Here is a 20,662-nt window from a genome sequence, read left to right on the forward strand (position 1 = left end):
TTTTACAGAGAAGATTCATATAGTTTGAATTTTCGTGCTTTGGGTGGTGCTGTTCCAGACAGACAATCAATCTATTTAATTTTAATGTAGCTTTAATTACTTAGCTTTAGTTTAAATACTCTGAAAGCTTAAATATTTAACCTTAAATAAACTAATATCACAAGCTCAAGTAAATAGCTGGCTTTAATAGCTTAGCTTTAATTTACCTGTAATTTATATGTATGTATGTGTGTGTGTGTGTATATATATATATAGCAAGCAACTTAAAGCTTTCCTCTCTGTAAAGAAAAATATTTGCTTGCTATCTGAGCTTGTTTTTTTCTTGAGGGAGTGGGGAAGGGGAGGGAGAGGGAGATGGCCATCCCACCATTGTTTGTGGTCACGGGGCTACTTGACTTCACAATGGTAGCAACTATGTGCTGGCCTTCCTATGCACTGGCCTTCCAGTTTCTATCCATTTGCTTGTGAAACTTTATTGTTGTGGATTGAAAAGCGGATTTCAGAAAGATCTTTTCTGAATACTAAGTCAGCCTTTGGGGGTATAGGTTGGTTCAGATGCTTCCTCTGCCTGACAAAGAGTTATTGTACCTGAAAGCTTGCAAAGAAGAATTTTTAAAACTATTTGAGTTGGTCTAACAAAAGATATCAGATTTACCCAAAGAAGTCAGCCTTTGGGGATTGGTTTAGCAAATGTTCTGCTACAGGACTGGCACAGCTCTTCTGTTAACATGTCAGTCACAGTGTGGCCCATATTTCACAGAATGGGTTATCTTCACCTACCTTCCAGTGCATGTTCCCCTAGCATGGATGAGTGGATAAAACTTAAAGTAAAAATTATCTCCAGTAATGTGTCAATGGGAGACAGCAATGCAGAACTGTTGTAGAAAAGCTGTGAATGGGGAAAGACTTACCATCCAGTTGGCTCTAACATCTCTCCAAACAGCCTATCTGACCACTGTTTTCTCACAGTCCAAAGTATAAGGAAACTATGCAGGCAGGGGAAAGGGGCAAGGGGAAGGATGTGCCTGAAAATAACTGCATTTCTATTTCACAGCTTCATTCCCAGCAGCTAGCTAGCAGTGTGTGAGTATGCAAGTGAAGTAGTGTGCATGAACAATGTGAAAGCAGAAACACGTACAGCAATATGTGACATACTTCCACCTGAATCTGGAGGACAGCTTCCACCTTCTGAGCTGGAGAAGTGGTAGTGCAAGCTCCTCAGCCCATCATGGACAAAAACAGTGCATGTCTGGGAATCCCGAAGGAATGGGAGACATGGAGCATTTAAAAATACAAGAAATCTCTGTATTAAAGAGTCATTATCTTTGTAGCTTTGGGTGCAATGTAGGTGGCAAGGAAAGGAGAAGTTGGATCTAAACCTTATTTTTCCTTTATTTTCCCTTACAAAAAAAAAAAAGACCACTGATTTATCTCTGTTTCTCTAAGAATCCTCTTTTCTTGAATGGTTACTATAGAAACTATAAGAAAACACATACATGCATGATCAATATATTGAATATAAATATATACATATCATCTAGAGGCAGCTAGTGTCAGTCATTCCCTTAGCCCAGCTGTAATCCTGGCAATGTTTACAGAAAAGGGCAATTTGCCTGACCCCTTCAGGTAAAACAACCCAAGCCTGCATTCCTTCATGAACAACTTGAATAAGGAAGAAGGCAAATTCAACACCCTGCCTGGCATCTGACACCTTCAGGTAACCAGATGCTTCCATCATTATCTGCTCCTAATTTACATTCACTCAGAGCAGCTTTTTACAAACTGACTTTTCCACTCAGGAGAAACCCCAATGTCTCTGATGTCTCCTCTGCAAGATGTTCTACCTGGGAGAACTCCTAACATCTTTGATTTCTCTTTTGCCTGATGAAGGACATCTGAACCTGAAATCTTGCAAAGAATTTTTTTTTGCAACTATTTAGTTGGTTTAATAAAAGATGTCACCCCACCCCAAGAGTTTTGTCTTCCTTAATGAATGACATTTAAGAGACATATACCCCAGCCCCCACAGCAGTAACAACACAATGTTGGTAGCAAAAGAACTCTTTATTTGGAGGATCTGAGTTTGCAGAACTTGCCATGATTCCTGGCAGAAAACTAGCAGTTTCAATACATGTCACGCTCCAGCTTAAGCTTGACCTAGTTGCAAAACCTAGTTCAATTACATCCGGTTCAGCTAAACTACATCCATAGAGCTTTAGTTATCATGTGATGATTGGGCCCCAAACAAGATTTAATTCCATGCACATGTATCATGTTACAGGTTATAACACATTATCGGGTTGGAAAGTGTAACATCTATCATGGCCTTTTAAAAGACTATAGATCAGACTTTAGAAAACACAAAAGCCCTCATGTAATCAATGGGAAACAGGTGCCTGAACTGCCTAACCTTGGCCCTGCCCCGCAATTGCAGGATTATTAGAACTATCAAGACTGGGGCTGCTTCAGGTGCTGTGTTGATTGCACCAGTCACAACCCTGAAAATGATATTCAATAAAGAGAAAATATGGAGGTAAGTTCAGTCCAGTCAGGCTGAAAAGGAAGAGAGTTTTTGAGTGCTTTATATAATTTGGATGAACACTTTCCCTAAACTTTTTCTGAGTACACATTAGGGCTATGCGAAGCTTCAGTCCCTGATTCAATTCGGCAGAGATTCGGCCTGATTTGGTGGCTGACTATCCAAATTCAAATCGAATCAGTGGACCCTTTAATCTCTCTGAATCAAATTGGAACCCTCCAAATAGATTTGGAGAGATTCGAAAAGATTTGGTGATTTGGATTGATGAGGAATGGAAAAGTACTGAAAGAAGTGTATACATGTTGGGTCAGGATGGAGGGGGAAGATCTGGGTGAAGGCCGAGCAGGAATAACACAGTGGCCTTCAGGATAAGCTTATCAGAAAGCAGCTTGAGAAAACTCGCTCGGCTCAGCCAGACACCGAGATGAGTTGCTGTCAGACTGCCAAGAGCCTGCTGAGGCAGATTGACCTGTATGTGATTTATAAAGCAGCCTGATTTTATTCTCGTTGAGCATCAGTCACTTCTTGCTGTTCTCCCGTGGCCATGCAAAATAAAGCACTTCTGTTAGCCAAACAGTGATCCTGTCTGAATTTCTACACCACGACATAGACACAGCTTAAATTTTTTTTTCTACATACCACTAGGTACCAGGCAGCTCATGAATGCTGTGATATTGGGGTGCATGGAATGTCCCACAGAAGCATGGGGAGCTCCTCAGTGTGTTTGACAGTGGACCTGGAAGTGGACCAGAAGCACTTCCAGAGCACTTCTGGGTCCACTGGGGAGTGTGCAGGGGGCCCCTCTGCGTACCTCCTGGATTGGCAACTGGTGCCTCGGGGGTCTGGGGGGGCACCTGGGGTCCCCCCATGGCTGATTGCCAAGCTGAGGGTATGCAGGGGGGCCCCCATGCGCTCAGCAGTGGACACAGAAATGGACCAGAACTGCTTCCGGTCCACTTATGGGTTCACTGCCAAACATGTGGGGGGTCCTCCCGTGCTTCTGTGGGATGCCCCATCTGCCCCAGCATCACAGGGTTCATGAGCCATGCTGGTACCTCAAGGTATGTAGAAAAAACATTTAAAGCTGTGTCTATGTCCAAATCGCTGATTCTCTGAATCGGCATTGAATCTTCAGATTTGGATTCAGCTGAATTGAATCAGGGACAGTGATCTGAATTAATGAATCGAATCACTGTCCATGATTTGGGCTAAATCCAAATCCAACTGAATAGGGCCTGCTTCGCACACCTCTAGTATATATTTTTCATAAGCAGTGGAAGAAAATATTATTTGCGGGGGCCTCCTGCCCTTGCCCCTCCCTTCCTCAGGGCTGTTGCAGGGGATGGTGATGTGCTGTTGCTGTTGCTGTACATGTGGTGGTGGTGGAGTGCATGGCAGGGATGCAGGGCATGGTGCTGCAGTAGCGGGGCATGGCAGTGGCACTGTTGTTGGCTGCCACAAAATTAGTTTTGTGGGCCTTCCACTGCTTGTGATATTACTGTTAAAAGACTTAAAAGACCAAAAGTGGTCTTCCTGGAAACCACTTACAACATTGCTGATTTTAATGGAGTCACACAGGTAAAACTAAAAGTTAGGATTTTACCCTAGCAGTAAGTAGCAGGAGGTGCAGTGTACTCTGTTTCAGAGCATACTCCTGTGGCTGTAAAGAAGCTATGGATTTGCATGGAGCATGTATTCAATGCAAATAATACCCGTTAATTATAGGGAACAGCGTATATTAAAGCCTTTTGCATCATATTAAGGCTCTGTACTTTGTTTTGTAAAGCCTTATGCCTTTAAGAGTAGCCTTGAAATTGACAGGACCTAATCCACTGAGGGTTGCTTTAGAAACTTTGAAAATATTGGCTCCTCATCAGCATTATCAATTATTCAGATAAATAGAGTAAAATTAAGTTATTAATAAGACAGTGGAGGTATACACTTCAGCCGTTTAAGTGCTTAATGCAGATAAGCATTTTTTGCCGCAGTGTAAACAATTAGCAGCAAGTCAGTACTGGTATTGTGTCCTACAATTAAGCAAAATATGCATGTCGGCTAAAATACTCTATAATGAAAGTTTTTTTCCTCCTTTTAATATGGGGGGGAGGGAGTCCCTTATCTTAGAATTGAATATGAGGTGGTGGCATTCAGTCAGCTGCTGCCAGCTCCCACGCCACTTCTGCACCCTCTGCCTCTCCCCCTCACAGCCTTGGGGCCTCTCCCCAATCTGCCCCTGCTTCACTTTCCCTGTCTCCTCTCTGTCCTGCTTCTGCGCCACCCCCCCAGCTTTGGGACCTCTCCCTACCTTCTCGTCTCCCCCTGCCCACAGCCTCTGCCCCTCCCCTGCTGCTCCCCCGACCACTTGTTTTTGCTCTGCAACAGCTGGCTCCATCCTTGCCACAGCCTGAGGCATGGAGCACAGCCCCAGAAGCTCCCATAGCAGTGGTGACAGCTCAGTGCCACTGCTATGGAGCCAGACTGGGGCTGTGCTCCATGCTCCAGGCTGTGGTGAGGATGGTGCCTGTTGACGGTGGAGCAAGGGCAAGGGGTTGGTGGGGAGGGGCAAGAGTGCAGGGGGAGGCTAGAGGCAGAGGCTGTGCAGGGACGGAAAGGGAGGAGGATTCAGAAGCAGTTGGGGGAGATGGAGGGCAGAGATTGCAGGGGCAGCCACAAAGCAGGGTAAGTGAGTGGGGGCAGGTTCCAGGGGGTAAGCTGCTTGCCCTCCCACCTGTCCTCCACTGCCTTCACACTGCCTACCCCCTACCATCTGCTCTCTACTGTCTGTCTCCTTACTCCCCCACTGCCTTCCCCCTTATTGCCTCTCTCATACCTGACCCCCCACCACCTGTCCCACTACCACTGCTTTCACTGCTGCAATGGTGAGGATGAATCTAAGATGATCCTCCAACAATTAGATTGTATACATAGAAATTATAACCAATTGATAATTTTTCCTATGTATAAAATCTAATTATGGGGGTAGGGGGTCTTTTTAAATTCATCAGAATTATCTTGTAATTGGGCAAATACAGCATATCATGCATTATCTATTAAAAAACACAACAAATTAATAACAGCAAAAATAATCAGAAGAGCTGCTTAAAGATGTTAAAACCCCTCCCCAAAAATGCTCTTTACCGGAAGAAGCAGTGTGTGACTTTGACCTGGCTCCACAGTGTCTGTATAGATTGGGTGCTTCAGTGGGGCTTTTTGGTGCTTTTAGCTAAAGCTGATTCAATTGGCTATTAGATAAAAGCATCAACAAAGCCCCGTTAAAGTGCCTGATCTATACAGACATGGGGCAAGCCAGGTCCAACTAACACGATGCCTATTCTGGCCATGCACTGGGCTCAGCGTGGGTGTGCAATGAATTTAAAGTACCATTTTTTTAACACCTGTTAGCAGCCAAGATGTTGTTTCTTTAGTCTTATAGGGCATTTATACACATACCTTTTAGTTCTCGGATGTGCTGGAGATCCACTGCTTTGGAGCAGATTCATTTAATCATTAAGAGATGGTTTCTAACACTTGTGGAATGAAAAGTATAGAAGGAATCAGATAGATTACAATGGATCACAAAGTCAAGTGACATCATCAGCACTGTCTGACTAGAAATGCTGCTGCCATTATTACCAGGCAGTTGTTTTTAAACTTTTGGTGGAGAAGGAATCAAAGGGGGGTGCAAGTGCAACAGTGCAATTCTCTGGATCCACCCCTGTAACTATGTATGAGAAATGCCTACTGGCATGAGGCAAGACTGCATAGCCCTTTAAGTAAGTGATAAAATTCTACCAAAATGGATTAGGTAGGGCATTGTATTAAAAATATGGACCTGATTTTGATCTCTCAACAGTTTTACACTGTCATATCATTGAGGCTTCTAGAAGGTGTTTTATGATTTACACTCCCAAAAATGTGAGGGCTGTAGTTAGGTCCTTTAGTGTACTGCTGTCTTGGTAAGTGACATCGGACATGGTTGAAAGTATTTTAAAAGTCTAGTTTATTTTGCTCTATATTTGCTGCTTTAGGTTGCTTGAGTGGGAGAATGATAATGGTTTAGTTTCCTTTCTGGTTCGCAGGTGTTATGGGCATTTTTACATGTGCTCTGGGGTTGCAGGGAGGGCACTTTATTAGAATGGCTCTGAGACCCTCTCTAACTGAAGAGCCCACAGCATCTTGTGTTTAGTTAAAGCACCCCCGCTGCTATTTTGAAGTGCAGGGCACCTGATGCACAAGACATGGAGGCTGCTGGAGGTGCACTAACTAGCATGTTCCACTAGGGTTGCCAACCTTTCAGGATTGCCCTGGAGTCTCCAGGAATTAGATTAGAGTCTCCAGGGCACTGCTGAGAATCCCTCGGGAGATAAATGATAGGGCAGAGGTGATGTGTAGGGAAGGCATTCAGGTGCGCATGCACCCCCTGAGTGTGGCAGTGCACCCCCTACAAAAAGGCGCTGCCAACACTGTCGGTGGTGCCTGCGGGCGGTTGCTGCTCACCGCACTACCACTGACACTGCCAGCGGCATCTGTGGGTGGTCCGCGATTGCCGCTGGTGGCTACTGCCGCTGCTGGTAGGATCTGCAGGTAGTCGCCGGCCCCTGGTTGGCACTCACCCCCTGGTAAGTGCTTGCCTCTCCTGCCCCACCACCAACAGTGCCGGTGGCATCTGTGGGAGCTCTCGCTTTCTGCTGCCATGCTCCTGCCACTGCTGCTATACTCCCGCTGCTGTTGTGCCCTGCCCAGCCGCAAGGGCCACACATCATTATGTGATAGGGCATTCATTAAAAGAAATATTAAATGTTGAATCTGATTTATACAGTCTAGTGGGTTTTAAAAATGTAATAATAATGTGCATTTGCCTTCCTGACATAAAGTCTATGCACTGTAATTTGTAACTGATATACGCAAGAAAGCAGGCACATTGGTGCTGTGTGTCGTGGGCACCCTGGTATTCTGGAAAACTCCTGGAATTGATTCAAACAGAGTTGGCAACCCTATACTCCATCAGACTCAATTAATATACATGGCAACAGGCACCCTATGTTGCACGTTTTGCTTTCAAATTTACTAGGGAACTGTTTAATTTTTTTGAAGAGAGCCATTTCAGTGACATCAGCAATAATGATAATGATAAGGATGACATTATTATTAATAAGAACAACAACAAAAATAAAAAACTCAGTTGGGTTTGGAAACCTTTTGTTACAGAAATGAACATTTAGGGCATAAGTAACCTGACCTGATTTTCTTACACTTCACTTAGATATCAAACACCTGCTCGGCCTTAATGGTTGTTGTTGTTGATGATGATAAACGCAACCCCCCTTCTCCCAGTGGGCCTTGTCACCTAGTAGTGCTTCTTATTCCTGTGTTTATGCCCATCTTGGGTCTGTTTGTGCACTGCTTTGCATTTTGTTGCCTCCCCGCCACTATAATCATTTATAGCTGTGCTATAATGTAAAATGCTACCACCTGTGTTGGTGAGTGGGGACTTCTGATGTGGCTATGAGTTATATTCCCTCTGCAAAGCTAAGGGTCTGAGGGACAAGTCAGTGGAGAGTTGGGGCTTCACATTTAGGAATGTCTCTTTTGTCAATCTTCACTAATTAATCTCTCTCAAACACAGTTCCAAAGTTTCTAATTTCTTCTGTTCTCCATTTCTAGCTGTGTTGTCATGAGATCCCGGAAATCCTGACCTCTTCCTCTGGGTGATGATGACAGGGGTGTCGTTGATTTACTGTAAGCTTCTCTGCCTTGAACTCAGCAAACAAAAATCTCCTGACTTCAGCAGATGTTTCTGCTTCTTTGCCAAATGTGAACTTTATGGACCTGTGAAGTGAAGGTCTAGAAACTTATTGCTTAGGCCATTACCCAGGGCAGCTTCCCTGGCTGTATAAAAACACTTCATCTACATGCATTCAAAGTGACAACTACTTTAAAAAGGAAGGGGGAGCCTGACACTATTTTGGGGCATATTTAATGATTGCTCAGTTATAAAAATATTGTTTCTAGATCAGGGGTCAGCAACCTATGGCTCATGGGGCCAGATCTGGATCCAGCCAGTGGATATGGTGCACTGGGGACATCTGGTGGGCAGGGGACTTTGGCTGCAGGTACTCTTCTTGTGCTTCTGCTGGGATGAGCGCTGGCGGCAACTGGGTTCTTGTACCAGCCCACCTCCCCCCTGCCTCTGGGGTGCGTCATTCTGGCCTACGGTTGGAAAAGATTGACCACACCTTTGGCTCTGTCTGTGACTGGGGGAGGGCTGCTCTGGGTAGGTTGATCAACAGGGATCCTGGTTTAAAAATAGCAAATTCTCTGTTTAAAACCCCCAAACCCATGATCAAAATGAAATGCCACAATGTAGATAGGTATCAATTGAACGCATTGTTTTATTGATATATTTACAATTTTAAAGCGATATGGAAGCCTACCAGTGCCCCAGTCACTATAATCAAATACATTCTAAATACCTATACATTTTGGCATTTTTATCATGGAAAATCAGAGCTCCCTCTTCCCCCTTTGCTCACCAGGATGCAGATCCAGGCCCCACACTGCCCACCCATAGCCCTCCTACCCCCTCCCAGACCTGCTGCAGGAGGTCCCCAGATACCAAGTCTATGGGACCAGGGACCTGGGTCTGCAGACCCCTGCAGCAGTGCCCGAGCCCTGGCTGCCACCCTGGCTGCAGTGGAGCAGAGCACGGAGCCTGGCTCTGCCTCCCCCTAGGGTGGCGCAGTAGGAATGGAGCCCATGGTGGGGTGGATGCAGGCTGGCAGCTATGAGCTCAGAGCTCCCCTCTGTGCTGCCCTATCCCAGGGCCTCCACAGCCCAGCAGGCAGGACTAGGCAGGGTGGCTTGTGCCACTGCTGGGAGCTCTGTGTTGCAATAGTGAGGCACCCCCTGCCCACCTGGCAGCAGCAGGGGGCACAACTTCTCACTGCCACCCTGCTGCTGCCAGGCAGATATGGGGTGCCTTGTCATAACAGTGCAGAGTTTGTGGTGGTGGCACTGAAGTTCCTCACCCTGCTCTGCGCTGCTGCACCGGGTCCTGAATCCTCCCCTGCACCATGCACAAATCTGCGTGGTATGTGTACCCCATGGCCCCACTGGGAGTGCATGCAGTAGCAGGGAGGCAGCCCCTACCTCCCACCCCCTGAGCCACCCATGGCCCCATCCTGCTCCCGGCTCAGGGAGCCAGCAGGGAACCAGCCCCTCCTGAGGCTGTGCATGACCCTGGGCCCCAAACCCCAAGCACTGCCTTAGGTGGGCAGCAGCCCTAGCCCCAGCCCTGCCTCACTTCCTCCCTCCCTCCCTCCCTCCCTTACTATGGAGGCCTCAGTTCCCCCCATCCAACTTACCTGCAGGGAGCTGTGGAAGCTGTTCTCCAGGCTGCCTGGCGGCCATGTGCATGTGTGTGTGTGCACATGGTGCGCCTGCTTGACCGCCATCCTCCCACTCCCCCCAGCCCCTTGCAGGCTGGAATTGTGCCAGCCTGCAAGGGGAAACCCATTCCTTCCCCATTTTTCTCTTTAAAGGAGAAAATCTGGGGTTTTCTCTTTAACATGAGAAAATCTAGGTTTTACTGTGTTTTCCATGGCTAGCAGAAAACCTGGATCCCTGCTGATCAACATTGTAACTCAGCAGTATTAATCAGCTTATCTGAAGAGCTGTGTAGATGGGGCTATTCTTTTCCTTGTTTAGAGGTCAGAGTGCCAGGGGCAGTATGGCATGGAAGTTGTCCAGGAAGTTGCTCTGAAGCATGGAAAATTTATCATATTTGTGCTATGTGGTAGCTCAATCAAGTCAGAGGGTCAGAGTCCAGAAACTACAGTTTATTGAAAGTAAAAGATAACCCACTAGGGACAGCTACTGCTGACTGACCTAGCTAGCTCACACACTGCCCCTGGCCAACTTCCTTCCAGAACAGGCAGATATAATGATTTTCAGGGCTCTAACAGTTATCAGCACAGTGCAGACAAGGCCTTGGCTTCCCTCAGCCTCAGTTCCCCATCAGTAAAATGGAGATGACAGGACTTTCCTACTTCAGAGTAAAGTAGTGAGGAGGACTATTTAATATCTGGGAGGTGATAGTGTTCATATTAATACCTAAGGTAAAAACTCATAACAAGAGGCAGGTCAGAAAAGCAGGAAAGCTTATGTAGTTTTTGGCTGTCACTTATTTCTAAGGTGCAATTTCATCCATGACACTGTGTCCACTTTTCTTTGAGGGCAGGATTTGTGTGTACACTGTGAAAAAACAGGCAAGGAGAAACATCTAAAAACAATAATAAACCAGAGTCACAGACAGACCCATCATTTTCTGCAAGTTCAGCCCTAGAGCCTTCAGCAGGACAGAACTTTCTCACTTGAGATAAAGAAAAGACTTGAGCTGTATGAAAGCAGCAGGTTGTAATTGTCACTAGGATCAGACACTAGAGACAGATCTGACCCATGCATTAAACGACAAGTCCTGTGAGATACCCAAGCACTTCCTGAGAACTGAGGCTGGTAACCATCTCCAAGGATCAACAGCACAAGTTTTAATTTATTATATGTGCATCCCTTGTTTCCCTTCCAACAAGGAATGGATTCACTCTAAATACCCACCTTTTACTGAAACTTGTTTGGTAGATGGGATGATCTAAGTGTATAAGTCTGTGGGACTCCGTAGAGGGTCATTGCTTCCTGAGTAAGATCCAACCAGAGGCAGATCCAGTAGGAGTGCACTGATGCACTTGCACCCTCCTTTGATTCCTTTTCCATCTAAAGTTTAAAATCAACTGGCAGTGGCAGCAGCATTTCTAGTCAGGCAGTGCTGAGGGAGCTGATTGACTACATGGCTCATTGTAACCTACCTGACCCCTTCTAACATCTTCATTCTACAGGTGTTAATGGTCTTAATGTTTCACCAATCAAGCTATCCTGTTTTCTGCAATTGTGTGTCTGGTCGCTGCTCCTGGTAACGTAGCTCCTGTTTCACAGCCGTGCAGACTATTTTAACTCATTCCCATGAAGTTATATTTGTTTTTCCTTCAATGCAGCCTTAGGCCCCTAGCATATAAGTAAAGCTTCTAATTTATTTTTAGCTGGAGAAAAATATGTGTTGTTTCCTATGTGATGATGCACCTCATCACCTGCATACTCCTTTTCAAAATTCTAGATCCACCCATGGAACCATCATATGGATTTCTAAACCCACATGCCAGCAAAAAAAGAAAGAAACCATGTGGTACACAACCAAGGTACAGTATATTATTCACTTCATACTTAAATAACATTCAAGGCTATAATTGGCAATGTGATGAAAATACTGCCTGACATGATATGGATCCTTCCATTTTATGAGCCAACTTAAAGTTTCCAGCTTTATGGTTTGCTTCAAGAGGAGCAGAATTTTTCATCCCTGCAATCTTGACCTCAAATTACATTTTAGTGTTTTCCCCATCATGGAAGGGATGTGATACAGACGGCATTACCTCATGTAATTCATGACAGCAAATTACATTCCATCACTGCATGCATGGTATTACTGCATGCTAGCTCTGGAAAATCCATGCTGTCTCTTTTAATGACAATTTATTTGTTTTCTATAGCAGACAGTCAGGAATGAGGCCCAAGGCAATACTGTGAATACAACACTCCTCAACATTTTGGAAAAACTCAGCATCAAAATTGCACTTTGTTGCTAAGTCCAATATAAAAATGTCTCAGAGCCAGATCCTAGTTTTAATTTATGTAGCTAGACCCTTGGGTGGTATACACTGGTACAACTCAATCAGTTACAATGGTTAGGTCCTTCAGTGGTGGAAACTAATGTGTCCTGCCTATCCTCTGTTACCATCTTTAGGGGATAAGGCTCCGAAATAATATTCAGGAGATTTACTTTCGATTTCTGGTTCTGCCAAAGACTTTATGAAACCTTGGACAATTCAGCTGCAGTTTCTTGCATCATCAAGGTGTTGAGAGTTTCTCAGATGCTCCATTGATGGTTCTGGGACCTAGTCAGATCAAGTGAACATCTCTTTAAGGATTGGCTATTTTTATTATTTTTGACATTTTTATGATCCCTGTTTTGTAAAACATACTTTTCTCTTGAAGTATATTTGTACAGAAGCCTAGGAACTCCCTGTTATCTGGATGAAAACAAAACTCCTTAAACTTAGATTTTTTTTTTAAGGCAAAAAAGGTCTAATGATGGAAAACACCAAACCTTGGTCAAAGAAGAAAAATAAACCTCTTTGAGGCAAGCCTCTTTCCCATAAATCGAAACCTCTGAATGAGGCTTCTGCCAAAGAATGCTCTTTTTCCTGGAACACAGGGAATAGAGAGCCAGCAACTTGCTTTGAATATGTTCAATGAAGTTTACAGCTATATGTGACTTCTCGACTGACCCCTAGTCTCCCTTTTTTCTTTTGTTTGAAAATATTACTACTGCTTCTTTCATTTCATTGGTTTATTCCTTAAGGATTTCACATTAGCTTGCAGATTTTTGAAAAAGAGTGTGTCCTATATACGAAAACAAAAGCTGGTAATAAAGCTACCAGAGACCTAATATTTCTGGCTGGCCATTCTTGTAGTATAAAAATATAACTACTGTTAGTCCAGTGAACAGTAAGACAAACTCTGGAGGGCTCTCTGGAAGGCTGTTTTGGCTATACTATTTCTTTTTCCTGCTTAACTTTGTAAACCTATAATTGGCAATAAAAGAGACCGCACTTTTGCTTTTTTAACTAATATTTATTTAAACCTTACCATAAGGTGTGCTAGTGGTTTCTTTTGTTTCCAAAAGGATAAAATTTATAAGGAGAGACCATTTTATCTTTTATGAAATTATTTTAAAGTACAATATGCAGAGCTGGAGAAAGTATATTTTTAGAGATTTCCTTCTTTCGCAGCCTCTTCCCTCATGCATCCTTCAGCCTTCCAAGTTGTACATACACTTTGTCATACACCATGTTATGTCATGACACTTTTATGTCATACACCAACCTCTGAGCAGGGGTGCAGCAGCCATTTTAACAAAGTATATCTGCTTTTGATATGTAATGGGCTCGATTCTAATCCTGGCTTTGCTGCTGTAAATTTGGAGTTATCTAACTAAATTATATCAGATTTATGGTTATTCAGTATTTATAGCAAAGAGAAGTCAGAATCTGGTAGTTAGATACCCTGGGTGCTAGTTATGTATTTTGAACTTGACTGCTTTCCCAGTGAAGGCAACAGGAGTGTTGTCCATTAGAACCAGAGGGTAATTTTTCTAAACCAGGTGTGCCAAAGGTATAGCTCACAAGCTTTCTCTGGCCCATGGAGCCCCATCATCTGGCCCCCAGTGCTGCCCCTTAAATATCAGAGTTGACCTATATGCTGCATGTGGCATGCACTGGACCAGCCCTGAGTGCAGGGCCTGGCATGCACGCTGCACACTGTGCCCACTCTGGCCAGTTTGGAAGATTTGCAGCATGCAGCACCCATGTGGGGGCCAATCCGGAACATGTGTTGTACATGGCACCAGCTCTGGCTGGTCTAGGACCAGCGCTACGTGCGGTGCCTACCCCAGACTGGTTGGGGTGGTCCTGGACTGGCCAGAGCCAGAGCCAGAGTGGGCATAGCATAAAGTGTGCATCCTGGACTGGCTGGATCAGGGACAATGTGTTCTGGATCTGGCAGGCAGGAGGTGTGGAGAAGAGGGAGAGATGATGCATGGGCCCAATCTGGCCCCACACCATTCATCTAGCTTGTAGGGCCAGATGAGTTTGATACTCCTGTTCTAAACTGGCAATAATAACAAAATAAAAAGACAAAGAGTGAATATTTAGAGATGAACAATATATTTGCAGTGAAAGATTATAGTTCTTGACAGAGGATTTTTGAGTTTTATTACAAAATAAGGCAACCTTGCATATACTTGTATACTTCTTTAATATCACATTTATGAAGAATCCTATTCATTTCAGGTGAGTTCACTGAAACCAGTAGTACTGGTTAACTATAACCATATATGCTTGCAGATGTGCAGTCTAAAATTTTATTCTACTCTGGCAAAAAAATACCATGATAATTGTTTGTAAATAATACGTTTTCCCTAGTAATCAACCTGTTTCAGGACTAAAATGGGATCTTTCAGCAAAGGTTGATATAACAACTTGAACCCTTTCACCCCCACTCATTCACCTTGTTGCCAAGGCACTTGCAGACACACAGATAAGTGAAATCTATGGCTCAAAAACTGCCTGCCAATAAGATGCCAAACTTTTCCCCACTTGAAGTCACATGGATATACATGATCTTCATAAAGTCCTTGTGCACAATCTAAATTATTAAAGTTTAAAAGTTCACAAAGACTTTATGAAGACCCTGTATTCTGTAGTTTTTTTTAAATACCAGTACTCTCAGTCCTGTCAATAATGCTGCACTGAGGAAGGTCAGTTGTCACAGAACAGGATTCTCCTTGTGCACATCCTTGAGCTAATTAACTCAATAATAGGATGTAGAACATTTGAATGTACCTAAAACATTTTGTATTTATAATTTGCATGGATGAGCAATTAAAAATTATTATTCTCCAATACTGAATCTTTAATGCAAAGCATCCAAACCATAATGACCCTCATCCCACTACCATAGAATCACAGAAGTATAGGGCTGGAAGGGATCTCAGGAGGTCATCTAATCTAACCCCCTGATCAAGGTAGGATCATCCCTAGCAAAACCATCCTATACAAATCCTTATGTAACCTATTCCTAGAAATACATAAACAATTCTGTAACACAATATGCGTGAGGCATATTTCCTTATAACACCAAAAGCATCCTAACCTGCCATGGGTAAAACAGGGGGATGATGGCTGTGTCAATGGCCTGTTGCTGCAAGGTTGTTAAAATACACTTGAGAGATTCAAGAAAGAGGACCACACTTTATCCTAAAGAGAAAGGCAAAAACTCCTACAGTCTCTGCCATTCTGTCTGTGGGATAAAATTCTTCCCTGATGCCAAATATGGTGGTCTGTCTGACCCTGAGCAGAGGGACAAGCCCTCCCCAACCAAAAATCTCCAGGTTTTGGTCCAGCAGGAGCATTGGCACATCCCCAGTCAGACTTTCCAGGTTTGGCTACAGTCAACACCCAGTGCTTCTGAAGAAGGTGAAAAAACCCCCTGAAATGTAGCAACAGGAGGGGGAATAAATTCCTTCCTAGCCCTGTGTGGCAAGCAGCAAAGACCAGTTGCATGACAGAAACCAAATTCTCTGCTCTTTTCTGTAATCTAAGGATAGAAAACACAATTTCACACATCATACCCTCTAACTGGAGGGTCAGAACTCCCCTTTCTGTCATTCTATCATCCCCCCCATACACCTATCCTACTCCCTTCAGTCTTTTTCTGTTACTAAGGCAGTCATGGATAGTGTTAATATCAATGGCATAGTTATGGTCTATTTGACAGTGGAGAATCAGATCCAATGGGTGTATCTACACATGTAATTCATGGCCGTGTCGACATGAGACATTTACTGTGCAGTAGGCTAATTAGCTGTGCAGTAAATGTCTTGGTGTCTGCATGTGTGGCCTTATTAGACTAGAGTAAACTAATTTACTCTGCAGCAGGATATTACTTGTATTTACAAATACTATCCTGGTGCAGAGTAAAAAATTCCACAGCAGCACACATGTAGATACTGGAAGGGCTGGCTGGGGCATAAGGGTGTTTCAGTGCTGGGACTGCTTGCTGGCTAGCCCTGCGCTGAAGAATTCTCATGCCCCAGCCAGACCCTCTGCAGCATGTTGAGCCAAGGGGAGCAGCCCTGGGGTGGCAGGTTGACCCTTGGGGCCCCCTGCCAGCTGGGGCAGCTCTACCTTGGTTCAGTGTACTGCAATCCTGAGTGCACATGCAGACATATGCCTGGCAGCAATAATCTATGGATCTTATTGCTTCACATTAATAGGCATGTATAGACATGCCCAATGTGAAGCAATTAACTTTGGAGCAGTTTGAGCTGAAGTAACTACTCCTGGGTGCAGCATCTACATGTGCACCTGGGACAGCAGCAATTTGAGCTGGGGTAGAGCAGACTCAGACTGGCAGGGGCACAGAGGGTCAGCCCTGGGCTCCAGATACCAGCATCAAGTGGCAGAGGGGCTGGCTGGGGCACAAGGGTGCTTCAGTGCAGCTAGGTATATAGCTAGGTGGCAGGCAGGAATCTGGCCCCCAGCCAGCTGGGCTGATTGGGCACAATTTACCCCCGTGGTCAGCATTATACATGAGTTTAGTCACACTAAATGACCCCAGCATAAGATAGTACTGTCCCTGACAATACTGGTGTAAATATGGTGGTGTAAATTAATTTACTGGTATAAATATGCTGGTGTAAGTTAGTTTACTGTGGCCTAATACTATTGCACATGTAGATGGTGAGGCTTTACTCTGCAGCTAATTAGTCTACTCTGCAGTAAAGCACATGTAAAGATGTGGCCAATGTGTTTTATTTACAAGTTTGGGAGGAACAAAATCTAGGGATATTTAGCTGACAGAAGTTTTCTGAAAAAACAGCTTTATCTGTTAGTTCCTCCACTGTAAGCAAATATATAATAATTGTCATTGTCAGTCCCTTGATATGAGGATGACAGGTTTTCAGTAAAGAGGGAAGTCATCAGTGAGTCCATAGATGACTGAGGAGGCCGATGTGAAATCCACACGCTTGCCTGCAGACATGACAGATAGTTGTGGGAGGAAGAAGTAGATCCTGGTGATGTCAGGTCACAGCTCTTTCCCTGTCTTTCTCATCTATCCACCTTCAGAGTGAAGCAAGTTTGCTCAAAATGATCAATGCCTTGTCATACATCATGGCCACCGTTGGGGATGATTCAGTACTTCGGTCTCTCAAATACTGATGTGAATATCATAGCTTTCAAGGTGTCCTTGAATCTTTTGCCCACCTCAAGAGCAATGACCATTACTGAGTTGGGAGTATAGGGCCTGTTTGCTGAATCAGTTGTCAGGCATCCTTCTGACATGTCCTGTCCAACAGAGCTGGTGCTGTATAAACATGGCTTCAATTATGGTGGTGTTTGCTTGAGCCAGAAGGCTGGTGTTTGTCCTTCCAATTGATATGGAGGATTTTCTGAATGCTTTGCTGATGGTAACTTTCTGAAGCCTTTAGGTATTTTTAAATATGTAGCGGGTAAAAAGAAGGTACTAGGTAACGTAGGACCTCTGCAGGATATGCTAGAAAATCTAGTGGTCACACCCGATGACAAAGCTAACCTCTTTAACAATTTCTTTGCCTCCATCTTTTTGAGCAGGGACCAGGGCATCCCCCCCACTGGGATCCCCAACGGACCCAGGGGAGGCACTGCCAGGCCCAGGGTCAGTGAGGACCTAGTCAGGGAACTTCTGGTGGGACTAGATGTGTTCAAATCAGCAGTTCCTGATGATCTCCACCCCAGAGTGCTGAGGAAATTAGCAGAGACCCCGGCACAGCTTTATGAGCACTCGTGGTGCTCTGGTGAGGTGCCAGAAGACTGGAAAAGGGCCAATGTAGTCCCCATTTTCAAAAAAGGGAGGAAGGAGGACCCAGGAAACTACAGGCCTCTTAGTCTTACCTCGGTCCTGGGGAAGCTCCTTGAAAAAATTATCCAGGAGCACATCTGCGATAGACCAGCAGGATCATGCTTAGGGGCAACCAACAGGGGTTCATTCGAGGCAGGTCCTGTCAGACCAACCTGGTGGCCTTCTATGACCAGGTCACAAAATCCTTGGATGCAGGTGTCACGGTGGATGTAGTCTTCCTGGACTTTAGGAAGGCCTTCGACACTGTCTTTTACCCCATTATCATTAAGAAATTAGGTGACTGTGGCACTGATGCCTACACAGTCAGGTGGGTCACAAATTTGCTGGAGGTTTGCACCCAGAGCGTGGTGGTGGATGGGTCATTTTTGATCTGGAGGGATGTGGGAAGTGGGGTCCCCCAGGGCTCGGTCTCAGGCCTGCACTGTTCAACATCCTCATCAGTGACTTGGACGAGGGGGTGAAAAGCACCTTGTCAGTGCAGAGGCAGAAAAGGATCTTGGAGTCATTATTGAGTCCAAAATGTACATGGGCCACCAGTGTGGGGACGTGGTTAGGAAGGCTAGCCACATCCAGAGATACATCATAAGCAGGTCCAAGGAGGTGATCCTTCTCCTCTATGCGACACTGGTCAGGCCGCAATTGGAGTACTGTGTCCAGTTCTGGGAGCTACACTTCAGGAGGGATTTGGATAGCATCGAGAGGGTCCAGAGGAGGGCCACTTGCATGATCAGTGGGCAGCAAGGCAGGCCCTATGAGCAGAGGCTATGGGACCTGAACCTGTTCAGCCTCCACAAGAGAAGGCTGAGGGGGGATCTAGTGGCCATCTACAAAATGGCCAAGGGGGATCAGCAGGCTATGGGAGAGACCTTGTTCCCCCTGAGCACTACCAGGAGTAATGAGGAATAAGAGCCATAAGTTGACTGAGAGTAGATTCAGTCTAGATATCAGGAGGCACTACTTCACAGTCAGGGTGGCTAGGATATGGAACCAACTCCAAGGGAAGTGGTGCAGGCTCCTACCCTGGCGGTCTTCAAAAGGAGGCAAGATAATCACCCAACTGGGGTCGTTTGACCCCAGCATTCTTTCCTGCCCATGGCAGGGGGTTGGACTCGATGATCTGCCCAGGTCTCTTCCAACCCTACCAACTATGAAGCTATGAAACTATAGGTATTTCTGATATGTCATCCAAATTTCACACCCATATAACAAGGTAGATATAGCAACAGCCTGGTAGACAAAACATCTGGTTGGGTCCTGCTCTCATGATCATTGAAGAAATGATTTCAGAGATATCCAAAAACAGAACTGGCACATTTTATTTGGTATTGAATGTTGTCTTTTATGCTAGCTTTCTGGGACAAGTGGCTTTTTAGTCAGGGGAAATGCTCAACATTCTTCAAGGATTTCTCTCTATTTGTAATATGTGGAGGAGCAGCTGGTTGGTTTGGGATGGGTTGGTAAAGTGTCTTTGTTATAGTATTCTTGAAATCAGTGGGACTATTTCTGTGTAGTTAAGGGTCTATGTAACTGTTCACACAAATAGCTGTTTTAGTGACTTTTGTTTTATGAATTATTTTAGGAAACAGGTGCGACTTTCAGCTGGAGCCAATGTTTCTGATAGTGAACAGTGGAAACTTGTATTTGAAAACAGATCTTTGGCGATACTCTCCACATTTTCAGTTGTTCTTTGAAAACCTGGAAAATTTCATCGCAAGTTTTCAAATAAATAGATTGTTTTGGTTTTTTTAGAAATTTTTACAGGATATAATTACTTTCTTCCAACCACTCCTGGAAACAGAGCAGCTTTTGTATTCCTGTGTTTTTGTCCTCCTCCCCACAACTTACTGTGATTTGTCTGAAGCGTGGGTACTTTGAATCTCACCTGATATGCAAAGTTTGCAGGAAGCCAAGTGGACAACAGAGAATGTCTGGGAACTAGTTTTGTATTATAGGCTAAGTACAGACATTTGGGAAGTTTCAATCAGGCTCAAAATGGCCACCCAAATTAAATTTAACTCGTCCTGGTGCTGACTTTGCACTTACAGACCAGGTCTCAGTGACTGGCAATCAGTCTAAACTTATAACTATACAGAAGTTCCATGTACACAAACCGGTTTAAAAATTGGAGAACCTGATTTAAGATAAATCTGGACCTATATAGTATCAAACTTATTTGATTTAAGCCAAACTGGTGCATGGAAATTCTGTACACATTCCCTGTGCAGTCCAGCCACTGGCCCCAGTCCTGTGGCTGCTTTTTTCACCTCCCCACTACACTGGGCTATTTTTTGTCTCCCTGGCCCCTTTTCCTCCTCCACCCCTATCCAGCCTTGTCAAGCCCCATCCCAAAAGCTGCTTGGGGTACAGCTGCTTTTATCAGTGTTCACCAGTGCTGGAGCTGAGCAAGTAATTCCAAATGGGGGAAAGGTAAAAGGGATGGGGATATAGATTAGCTGGAGGAGACCCCACCCAAACTGTGGGTTGTGCCTGCCCCTGCCCCCATAGGCTTGCCTTCCCCCCGGCTTGTGGGTCACATCTGTCCCTCCATCCTCA

At 44.7% G+C, this 20,662-nt stretch overlaps 1 long non-coding RNA gene across 1 annotated transcript in view; it reads left to right on the forward strand.

Annotated features, from left to right (window-relative positions):
- Window positions 1–19,928, forward strand: part of LOC149873643 (uncharacterized) — a 102,745-nt gene extending 82,817 nt beyond the window's left edge. The window contains exons 3-4 of the long non-coding RNA XR_016439873.1: window positions 11,706–11,787; window positions 19,689–19,928. This is a non-coding gene — a long non-coding RNA (uncharacterized LOC149873643). The remainder of the gene's footprint in view (window positions 1–11,705; window positions 11,788–19,688) is intronic.
- Window positions 19,929–20,662: the final 734 nt, after the last annotated feature.

Source organism: Crocodylus siamensis, chromosome 1 (genome assembly GCF_052110815.1).
Source record: "Crocodylus siamensis isolate JL-2025a chromosome 1, ASM5211081v1, whole genome shotgun sequence".
NCBI lineage: Eukaryota > Metazoa > Chordata > Crocodylia > Crocodylidae > Crocodylus > Crocodylus siamensis.